We start from the raw sequence: 11,346 nt of genomic DNA on the forward strand, positions 1-11,346 counted from the left end.
GGAGGATTGGTTAAGGGGTTAACTATCCATCGCAAGACTAAACACCACTCGAAATCCCCTAAGTTAATTGAAGTGATGGTTGAAAACCAACCTCTTCTACCCCAACCTAGGGTGGAGGACATTCAGGATGAGAATAAGGTACATCAAGCACCCTCACCACGTACTTTACGAGATTATTTACAACCAGCGGGGGTGAGTACGCCCTCATGCATGATTTTTTCTGAAAATACAGGACATATGGACATCAAGCCAGGGGTTATCCAACTCCTTTCTAAGTTCCATGGGCTTGAATATGAAGAACCATATCTACATTTGAAAGAGTTTGATGAGATCAGAGCCACTTTATATTTTCAAATGTATCTGAGGACACAGTCAGGCTGAGACTCTTTCCTTTTTCCTTAAAAGAGAAGGCTAAGACGTGGTTACATTCACTGCGTCCTAGATCCATTAGCACATGGAATGATATGCAAATGGAATTTATAAAGAAATTCTTTCCACATCATAAAACGATTACCCTTAGAAAAGTAATCATGAACTTCACCCAAAAGGAGGATGAAACATTTTACCAATGTTGGGAAAGGTTCAAGGATTTGGTCAGTTCATGCCCACAACACGGCTTTGAAAAGTGGCGCATTACATATTTTTTCTATGATGGACTGACATCTTCCATGCGCCAAATGGTCAAGACAATATGTAATGGAGAATTCATTAATAAAAATGTTGACGAGGTATGGGATTACCTCGATAGTGTTGCTGAAAAAACACAATCATGGGATTATTACCCAAAATCGAACACCACGTCTAGGCCGACTAAATTAAAGGAGAAAGGTGGATTGTATCTCTTGAAAGAAGAGGATGATCTCAAGTGTAAAGTGACTATGCTCATAAGGAAAGTTGAGGCCATGGAAGGAAGGAAGGATAAGGTTAATGAAAGTGTTTGCGGCATCTATGATTGCAACATTCATACAACTGAAAATTATCCTACAATACCCATTTTTCGAGAAGTGTTGAATGAACAATCCAATGCCGTAAATAATTATCAAAGACCTTTCAATGGACCAACCTCTAATACGTACAATCCTAGTTGGAAAAATCATCCAAACTTTAGTTGGAGAAATGGACAAACTGCTACCACTCAAAGTTTCTTCAATCAAAATCCAAATCAGGGAAAACCTCAAAAAGAACCTGTTCAAAATTTCATGCAAGAGCTAACCCAGGCAATGTGAGACTTTATGCAAAAGATGGATTCACGTATGACGGTTATAGAAAAGGGGATGCTTCCTGCACAACCGCTTCCCAATCCTAAACCACAATATGAGATAAGTGATCCTAGCTTTTCAAATCAAATGGGGCACGCTAAATCCATCACCACTCTTAGGAGTGGGAAGATCATTGATAAAACCCTTCCGGTTAGGCCCAAAAAGCCTCAAGAACTAGAAGAGGACAACAATAATGGATCTAGTGAGGCCTCACAAAAATTAGAACCAGAACTTCTAGAAAAGTCAGTTGCCCCATTTCCTCAACAGTTGGTCGCACCAAAACCTCTCTCTAACTCTCGGGATATCTTAGAGGTGTTGAAACAAGTGAAAGTCAATATTCATCTACTTGATGTCGTAAAACAGATACCTTCATATGCCAAATTCTTGAAAGATCTATGCACGACCAAACGACGGCAAAATATTAAAAAGAAGATCTTCTTGACCGAGAAAGTGAGTGCCATCCTAAAGCAAGATGTGCCACAGAAATTCAAAGATCCCGGTAGCCCAACCATATCATGTGTAATCGGGGACCATCGAATTGATCATGCACTTCTTGACTTAGGAGCGAGCGTTAATCTGATTCCCTACTCGGTATACAAACAGTTAGGTTTGGGTGAATTAAAACTCACCCTAACCACACTACAACTTGCTGATCACTCTGTTCGTGTACCAAGGGGGATAATTGAGGATGTGTTGGTCCAAGTTGATAGATTTTACTACCCTGTAGATTTTATCATCCTGGACACCGAACCCATCAATAACATGAGCACTTAGATTCCCGTCATTCTTGGTCGCCCATTCGTTGCCACTTCAAACGCAATTATCAATTGCAGGAATGGTGTCATGACTATGTCCTTTGGGAATATGACATTGGAGTTAAACATCTTTTTCAATAATGGCAGAAACTTAGAGGATGATGACGATTTCCACGACATTAACATGATTGACTCTTTAGTGGAAGATACGACACCTCTGACCTTATCCTCTGACCCTTTAGAGACGTGCCTGGCCCACTCCCATGATGTTGATGATGACATGATTAGGGAGACGTGTGCCTTGCTTGATACTGCACCGGTACTTGAAGTTAACCGGTGGAGGCCACAATTTGAAGAGTTTCCCCAAACTGATGTAGTGCCTCTACCGTCTAACCTCAAGCCACCGAAGCTTGACCTAAAACCTTTTCCCTCTGATTTGAAATATGTCTATTTAGGTCAAGATAAAACATACCTGGTGGTGATCTCTGCCTACCTGGAGAAAGAACAGGAGAGTATGCTCATATCTACTCTCATTGAGTATAAGGGAGCCCTTGGATGGACGATAGCGGACCTCAAGGGAATCAACCCCTCGATTTGTACTCATCGCATTTATCTTGAAGATAATGATAAAACCACTCGGCAATCACAACATAGACTAAATCCAAACATGAGGGAAGTGGTTAAGGCCGAGGTTCCTAAACTATTAGATGTGGGTATCATATACCCCATATCCAATAGTCAATGGGTGAGTCCAACTCAGGTGGTTCCTAAGAAGTCCGGGATCACCATCGTAGCCAATGTCAATAATGAACTCGTGCCAACGAGAGTTACTACTGGTTGGAGAATGTGCATTGACTACAGGAAGCTGAATACTGTCACGAGGAAGGACCACTTCCCTTTGCCCTTCATTGATCAAATCTTGGAAAGGCTAGCTGGGCATGCCTATTATTATTTCCTAGACAGGTATTCGGGCTACAATCAGATTGAAATCGCCCCTGAGGACTAGGAAAAGACCACATTTACATGTCCCTACGACACCTTTGCCTACAGAAGGATGCCATTCGGATTATGTAATGCCCCTGCCACCTTTCAGCGATGTATGATGAGTATCTTTTCTGACATAGTGGGGAAATATCTAGAGATCTTCATGGACGATTTCTCTGTTTTCGGTTCATCTTTCAGCGAGTGCTTAGAGAGTCTTAAATGTGTGCTGAAAAGATGTGAAGAAAAGAACTTGGTACTTAATTGGGAGAAGTGTCATTTCATGGTTCATAAGGGAATTGTCCTTGGACATATTATCTCGTCCAAAGGAATCGAGGTGGATAAGGCAAAAATCGATCTTATCTCTAACCTACCTCCACCCAAGGCATTAGAGACGTGCGGTCCTTCTTAGGACACGCAGGGTTTTACAGACGATTCATAAAGGACTTTAGTCTCCTCTCTCGTCCCTTATGTAATCTTCTACAAAAGGATGCACCATACGAGTGGACTGAGCAATGCCAGGAAGCTTTCACCAAGCTTAAGGGCATGTTAACCACTGCACCCATCATGCAGCCACCTGATTGGAGCCTTCCTTTTGAGCTTATTTGCGACGCTTCTGATTATGCTCTTGGGGCGGTTCTAGGCCAGAGAAAAGATAAGAGGCCCTACGTCATTCATTACGCAAGTAGAACTTTAAATTCTGCCCAAGTGAACTACTCGACTATGGAAAAGGAACTCCTAGCCGTATTGTTCGCTTTGGATAAATTTAGGTCCTACCTGATCGGATCTAAGATCATTATCTACACAGATCATGCGGCACTTAAGTATCTTCTTTCTAAGAATGATTCTAAGCCCCGTTTGATACGATGGATCCTTCTACTTCAAGAATTTGATTTGAAAATTAAAGATAAAAAGGGAGTAGAGAACGTAGTGGTCGATCACATTTCTCGCCTTAATACCTCTGATTTCCTTAAGGCGACCCATATCAATGATATGTTCCCTGATGAACAACTGTTCAGAGTCTCCCATTCACCTTGGTTCACTGATATTGCTAATTATCTTGCCACAGGTTCCATACCGACACATTGGACTGCGTAAGATAAGAAGAAATTTTTCACCAAGGTGTGCAACTTTTCCTGGGACAATCCATATTTGTTTAAATATTACCCAGACTAGATCCTAAAGAGATGTGTGCCAGATGATGAGCATCAGAGTGTCATCTCCTTCTGTCACTCACAGGCCTGTGGTGGTCACTTTTCTGCTAAAAAGACCACGGCCAAGATTTTACAGTGTGGCTTTTATTGGCTCACTATGTTCAGGGACACTCATGAGTTTTGCAAGGCTTGTGAGCGTTGTCAAAAATTGAGAGCATTGTCCCGTCGAAATATGATGCCTTTGAATCCCATCCTTATCATAGAAACATTTGACTGCTGGGGCATTGATTTCATGAGACCATTCCCCCAATCATTTGGAAATTTGTATATTTTGCTCGCCGTATATTATGTCACTAAATGGGTCGAAGCAATTCCGTGCCGAAATAATGACCATTGCACGGTCATTAAATTCTTAAATGAGAACATCCTTTCGCGGTTCGGGACGCCTCGAGCCATCATTAGTGATGGGGGCTCACACTTTTGTAATAGACCATTCGAGAGCTTAATGAAGAAATACGGTATCTCTCATAAGGTGAGCACCTCATACCATCCACAGACAAGTGGACAAGCTGAGATTTCCAATAGGTAGATCAAACATATCTTAGAGAAAACGGCTAACCCTGATCATAAGGATTGGTCAATCCGATTGACCGATGCCTTATGGGCATACCGTACTACTTTTAAAACCCCTATTGGAACGTCTCCCTTTAGACTTGTCTATGGGAAAGCTTGTCACTTGCCTGTGCAGTTGGAACATAAAGCGTATTGGGCGATCAAAAATCTGAATTTCAATCTGGACAACGCTGGCTCGCTACGTAAACTTCAATTAAATGAACTTGAAGAAATCCGGAACGATGCATATGAGAACTCGAGAATTTACAAAGACAGAATGAAGGCGTTTCATGACCAACGTATTCTATGAAAATCATTCACACCTAGTCAAAAAGTCCTTTTTGTATAATTCTCGATTACATCTCTTTCCAGGTAAGCTTCGATCTCGTTGGACTGGCCCTTACATTGTGGTCACTGCGTATTCTCATGGGGCCGTTGAGATAAGAGATCCTGACAATGGCAAGGAGTTTAAAGTAAATGGACATCACTTAAAGTCATTTGTCGAGAAATTTGATTCAGAGGACATGTCCATACCTCTGATTGATCTGTTTACTAGGATTGATCTCCTAGTCTGATGGAGGTATAGGTAGGTTTCCTGTTTTCATAGGACTAGGGTAGTTTCCTTTATGCTGTTTTAGGATAGATGGTAAACTTAGCGCTCTTGGGAGCCAACCCAGCTTTTCATTCCGGTTCATTTTCTCAGTTAGTTAGTTCAATGTTTGTGGGTAACATTGCTGCAAACCCTCACGAGACTATAACTCGTCTACTAGGGGCAACCTAGGGGTTTAAAGGCTTGTTGCATATGCTAAATGCAATCGAGAGCACCTGCGAAAGTGGTGAAGGTAGGATTTTATTTTACTTTTGTTAGTGTCTCTCTTGTGCTGACCCGCTCTTACGTAGATATTTTTGGAAAGCTTCTTGATTCTTTTGTCCAGGTACTATCTTTCCATCACTCTTATATTTTCGTTGTCCCATGTGCATTGCATGCTTATTTCTTTTACATTGAGGACAATGTAGATTTGAGGTTGGGGGTGGGAGATTAGGTTTCCTAATCAGTGTTTTCTTGGTCTTGAGCAAAAATTGTGAAATTTTTTAATTTTTTTTGGAATTCCTTGTGAATTTCAAGATACGTAATGTTGGTAATTTATGACTCTTGGATTCAGTATCTTTTAGATTTCACAATTTAGTTTGAATTGTTAATCCGGAATTAAAAGTTGTAAACATTGATTGAGTCATGATTTCACAAAACACATCTCGCTTGCACATTAAGGGTTCAGTTCGATATTGAAGGATTAACTTAATAATCACTAAACATGAAAGGAACCAACTTGGGAAATTGAATGGATTGGGCGAATAGTCTTTACCATAGGTTTGCTCCTTATAGGTGAGGATTCGATTCCCCATGGATGATATTTGAAAAAGAGTGGGTGTAAAGTCTTTACCATAGGTTTGCTCCCTATAAGTGGGGATTTGATTCCCCTTCTTGGTGTTACTTTTAATGGAAAAAATAAAAAACTAAAAGAATGAAAAGATGATGTGTGAGGAAAGTTTTGGTTATCATGAATTCTCTTATTGGTTATCAATGATATCCTTAAATAGAGAAGTGAATTTTAATGTTGATAAGTTGAGATTAGACTATACATCCATGGAATTCAATGTTTAGAATTGTTCTAATTGATGGACTAATACTTTGAATTTAATTAAGAAGTTTACCGTGTGCTTGAGTCTAGGAGAGAATTATGCCCAACAGTTCATGGATCTTAGATTTTTCGTATCTGAATCGTTTTTCAAAATATCACTCGGTTTCACAAGAATTGCCTCGTAATTCTCAACTTATTTTTTGCATACTTTGCTTGGGACTAGCAAAATGCTGGTTGGGGGTTGTGTTGAGGGTCAAATATTGCATATTAGACCCCAGTTGTTGCCTGGATTTACGAACATGGTACTGCTTAACGGTCTAGTTTAATCGTGTTTGTGATGCAAGGAGAATTGACGAGCATGGATTGAAAAGGATGCTAAAGGTATGGATTTGACACTCTGGCATCACCAAGGCAGTGGACGGGACTCCATGGGACCAAGATTGAGGATTTACGCACCAGAGATCAGAGAAATTCCAGCCACTCACTTCAAACAGGCTTGAAAGACTCCATAATACAAGATCACAGGGTTCCCACCATCTAATCGGCTTCAAACTTTATATAAGGCCTGATGATCATGAACTAACCATACACGTCAAATTTCAGCCATTGGATCCCTCTGGAAGTGGCCCAATGGACAGATCAGCCCATAAATCAGTGATTTGGGGCCCGCCTGGTATCTGAAAATGCTTCAATTTTGTTCTCAACACCTTAAATGAAGTGACACAGCAAATGGACGGAGCAGATGTCTCACGAACATCACAGTGGACCCTACATGTACAATGCATGTACATAGTGTACACGCACCGGCCTTGCACCGGATGGTCAGCCCGGTCAAAGACGAGCTGACCTGTCTTCTTCTTCCGCAACAACAGCGGACGGACCCTGTCCATCCGTTTTTCAGTAGTGGGCCCCACTCGCTCCCCAAATGTATGATCTAGACCATTTATTGGAATCTAACAGGCCCTCTTACGGAAGTCTAGGTGACGGAATTTTGGGAGACAACGTGTATCAGAATTCAACCGTTCAAATGGACGATCGACGGTAGCACAGAAGATCTTGCGTGCCACACCGAATCCAATCTGAAACCATCCGTTTCTTACTGGTTTTTCGAGAGGATTACAATGAACGGAGTGGATTTATCATTCGAAGCCGATAAGTGGGTCCCACCGATAGCCAGCGCAAGAAGCGCTGGCTCTGTTTCGCAGTCCGTAAAATCCGGACGCTGTGGGCCCCTGTGTTCTTCTGATCACCGTCGGATTGATGATCCAGACCATCCACATGCTTCAACAGATGGTCATAGCCCTAGCCAAGGTGTCAGAATCAACAAATATGTTGATTTGACGCCGCAAAATCAAACCAAACGGAGGTTGTTTTGCTGCGAAAAACAGAGATCGCGCGTCTGAACTTCCGCATGGAGTGCGGAAACTCCAGCCGGTCTTTGCTGCCTATAAAGAGGGAGAGAGAGAGGCGCAGTAGGGGGACTTTGGAGAGGGATTTTACAGGGGAAGGCTTGGGCTGGACGTGAGCAGAGAGAGAGAGAGAGAGTTTTTTTGGATTTTTCTTTTTCTTTTCTTCTTCTTTTTGTTTATTTTGGATTTAGCCAATCATGGTCGGCTAAACCTCTTAGCTAGGGCTAAGAGGTGAAGCTTGTAGCGTGATGGGAAGAACTCTGTGCTTATGCTTTTTATTTACATGGAATTGAACTTGATATTTGTCTGATTATGGGAATGTTTTTAGTTTTTTTAATGGTTTGTTGTGACTGAAATTACAATAGATCTGCGATAGCTTTGAGTATTTCTTCTTCCTTTTGATGTTTATGACGTCAGGAACCCCTCTTGTTCACCATCGTCTCATGGACATGGTTGGATGACGATACCCTTCCTAACCTTCATGCATTGTTGATTGGTTGGTAATTAGTTTAATTCTAATGTTTGCTTTGTCTCCTGGGCATGGTTTGGTGATGGAATCCATTCTAATTCATATACCTTTCATCTCGTGAAAACTAGATCAAGTAAGTTCAGTTTAATTTCCATGATTCTTGATGCAGGCATAAGATCTCCCTGATCTCTACAAGTGGATCCTCTGAATCCCTAGTTTCCTTCCTCTGAATTCCTTAAGTTTTAGATTAGTATTTCACTATTATTCCTCAAAATTCATTCGATTTAGATTTCATCTTAATCTAGTTCTCGTTCTACTTAGTTTCAGATAACGTACAGGTATCAGTCCCTTGGGATTTGACCTCGGTCTTATCGAGTTTATTACTACATCACAACCCTATACTTGGGGAGTGAACATTAGGTGTGTTATAATAGCATTCAACTCGAGTTTATTAGAATAGCAGTGATCGAGTAATTTAGAATAAAGTGGTTTAGGAGGGAATGGTTAGTTCTTCTCAATGAATTCTTTTTTACTTTGAACTAGAAACTTTTCTTTTAAGGATGATTGCAGGCTTTAGATGTTTTTAATAATGTATTAATGGATTAAAAGAATTAAAAATAAAGGTTGATTGTCAATTTTATTAATTTATAATTAACTCGTATACTATCAGCGTGAAAATAAAAATGCCAAGGAAATAAGATAAATACATGCACTAAGGTGAGAGCTTCAACACTCATGATTGACCATAAATAAAGCTTATTATTGTACTTGCTCACCACCCAATTCCTCCATCTCCTTAAAGCTTCTACCGTGGTACCCTTTACTTTCTCTTTAATTCAAGGGATGGCGGCCCCTGGAAGAAAGATGCGCTTTATGGGGTAGAGGCCAAAGTTCAAACACTTGGCCATTATTTTATAAAAGAAAATTGATAAAGGACCAGCTCTCCAGGGGACATTCGGCTAGAGATTTATTCTCTCTTATATTTACATGCATTTTTTTTATATAAAGAGAGTTTTTATAATCGGTCTCTATAACAACTAATTAATAGGAATAAAATAAAATAAAATAAAATAAAAACTTCTTTTTTGGTCTTTTTCTTTCTTTTATTTTTCATCGTATCAGTCAATTCGGTGGTTGATTCGTCTTCTCTCTGCACCAATTTCCACAGGGTTGGTAGTTTTCTTCTTATAATGACCATTTATGAGATTCCTACTTACTTGGTTGCTCATGTCTTGTAACAAGTATGTACCTTCGTTCAACACTCTTTTTCTCACTAGTTGCCCTTCTCATGTTGGAGCCACTTGAAACTTATGTTCTTTGTTGTCGACAGGAAGAACAATCTTCCAGACCATTTCTCCTTCGCCGAAAACCTTCCCTTATACCTTTTTATTATCAGCCTTGCCAAGTTTAGCCTTTTTCACCTTCAACACATCAAAAGCCTACAATATGACATTATCAACCTCCTCAAGCTTCATTAGCATTGCTTCGGTGAACTCTTGAGGAGTTAGTTCTAGAACACCACCCCAAGTGAGGTGATATTCACTTCTAGGGTAGGACAACAACTTGCTCATAAGTTAGGATGAATGGTAATTCCGATGCTCATCTTCTAGGATATCTGATAGGCCCATAACCGCTTTGATAATGTCATATGCCACTATTCACAATCCCAAGTGCAAGGTTGTGATGTAGTAATAACTTGGTGAGACTGAGGTCGAATCCACGGGGAATGGGGAACACGGCCTAGAGCTAATCTAAATCTAATGATGTGTCTGGGTTTTAAATCCACTAGGTAAAAAGAGTTTTTGAATAAATAAATAAATAAAGCTAAGGATTCAAGAATCCACTAATAACAATCTCAATATTTAATTTACTGATTCAATAGATAACTTGATTGGAATCAAAGTCCTAATCTATCCAACTGGATGATGGGTTAAAACATCATAAATAATTCAAAACAAATTCTGAATATTCAAAGCATTGGTTCTCATATAACCGTCTAGTTGAATTAATTGAATAGAGTTCAAAGTATCCACCAAGCCCTTAGTCAATAATAGATCAGAGAATTCTATAGATCAAATAATCACAAAATAGAGAAGAAAACATTCAGGAAATTCCTAAGCATCTACTGTGCCCGAAGTCGACAATAGATTAAAGTAATTCAAAAATACTTCTTAAATTAAACCATAAAATATGAATTATACAACATATAAATCAAATAACTTGAATCAAAGCAAACTAAACATTAAAAATAACTACAAGTTTCATCCTTTAGCCTTAGCTAAAAGATTAGCTAATCATAACTAACTCAAAAATAAAAGAAAAACTAAAAGATCTACTAGAACCTGTGAAGAAATCAAAGTAGAAAAATATTATCAGCTCCACTTAGGTCTTCTCTCCGTTTCCAAACCCTATAAGATGATTTAGAATAGCCTAGAGACTCCTTTAAATAGTTTTGCACTGTAATGACCCGAAAAATTTTGTGCCAAGACCCGAGTACTACCTCTATTTTTTTCCTTAAAAGTTTTTTGTGGGTTACTTAGCGCTAAACTCGATTGCTTGTGAAATTAGCATCAATCACTTTAAATTTGATCTGCATGACTTAAAATCCGTAGAATCATTAGCGCTATGTTACTCTGAAATCTGGGATTCATCGCTAAATCCAGTTGCTCTTGGAAATTTTTGGAAGTTCTGGATCGGACCTGGACCGTGCGTCGAAAGTCCGATAGCGATGATCTTAAGCTGTTATGGTCACCATGTTGGACTTGGCCATCACCTCAAAAATCAAGTCCAGATGATGTTCTGTGTCAATTTGATTAAGTCCGGAGTGAAGAGTGTGAGAACGGTGAGAAATTAGATGTGATTTTGTGAAATTTGAGTCGTGTCGCTTGCGCGACGATTTTAAGCAATCTGACCGTTGGATTCTGACCCAATTTCACCCTCGGATCAGGGAAGATGGCCCAAGCAGGTCATAGTGCTTCTGGACCTGATCGAGTTTCGGTGACTGTTGAATTGAGTGTGGTCCACCACGGTTGATCTATAGATCCGATCGGTACGAAAACTCAGTCTG

The 11,346-nt window shown here is 39.9% G+C and overlaps 1 non-coding gene across 1 annotated transcript; it reads right to left on the bottom strand.

Annotated features, from left to right (window-relative positions):
- Positions 1–512: 512 nt before the first annotated feature.
- LOC131241660 (small nucleolar RNA R71) lies at positions 513–619 on the bottom strand. The gene has a single exon (XR_009169219.1). It is a non-coding gene; the product is annotated as a small nucleolar RNA R71 (small nucleolar RNA).
- Positions 620–11,346: the final 10,727 nt, after the last annotated feature.

This window comes from Magnolia sinica, chromosome 3 (assembly GCF_029962835.1).
Source record: "Magnolia sinica isolate HGM2019 chromosome 3, MsV1, whole genome shotgun sequence".
Lineage (NCBI taxonomy): Eukaryota > Viridiplantae > Streptophyta > Magnoliopsida > Magnoliales > Magnoliaceae > Magnolia > Magnolia sinica.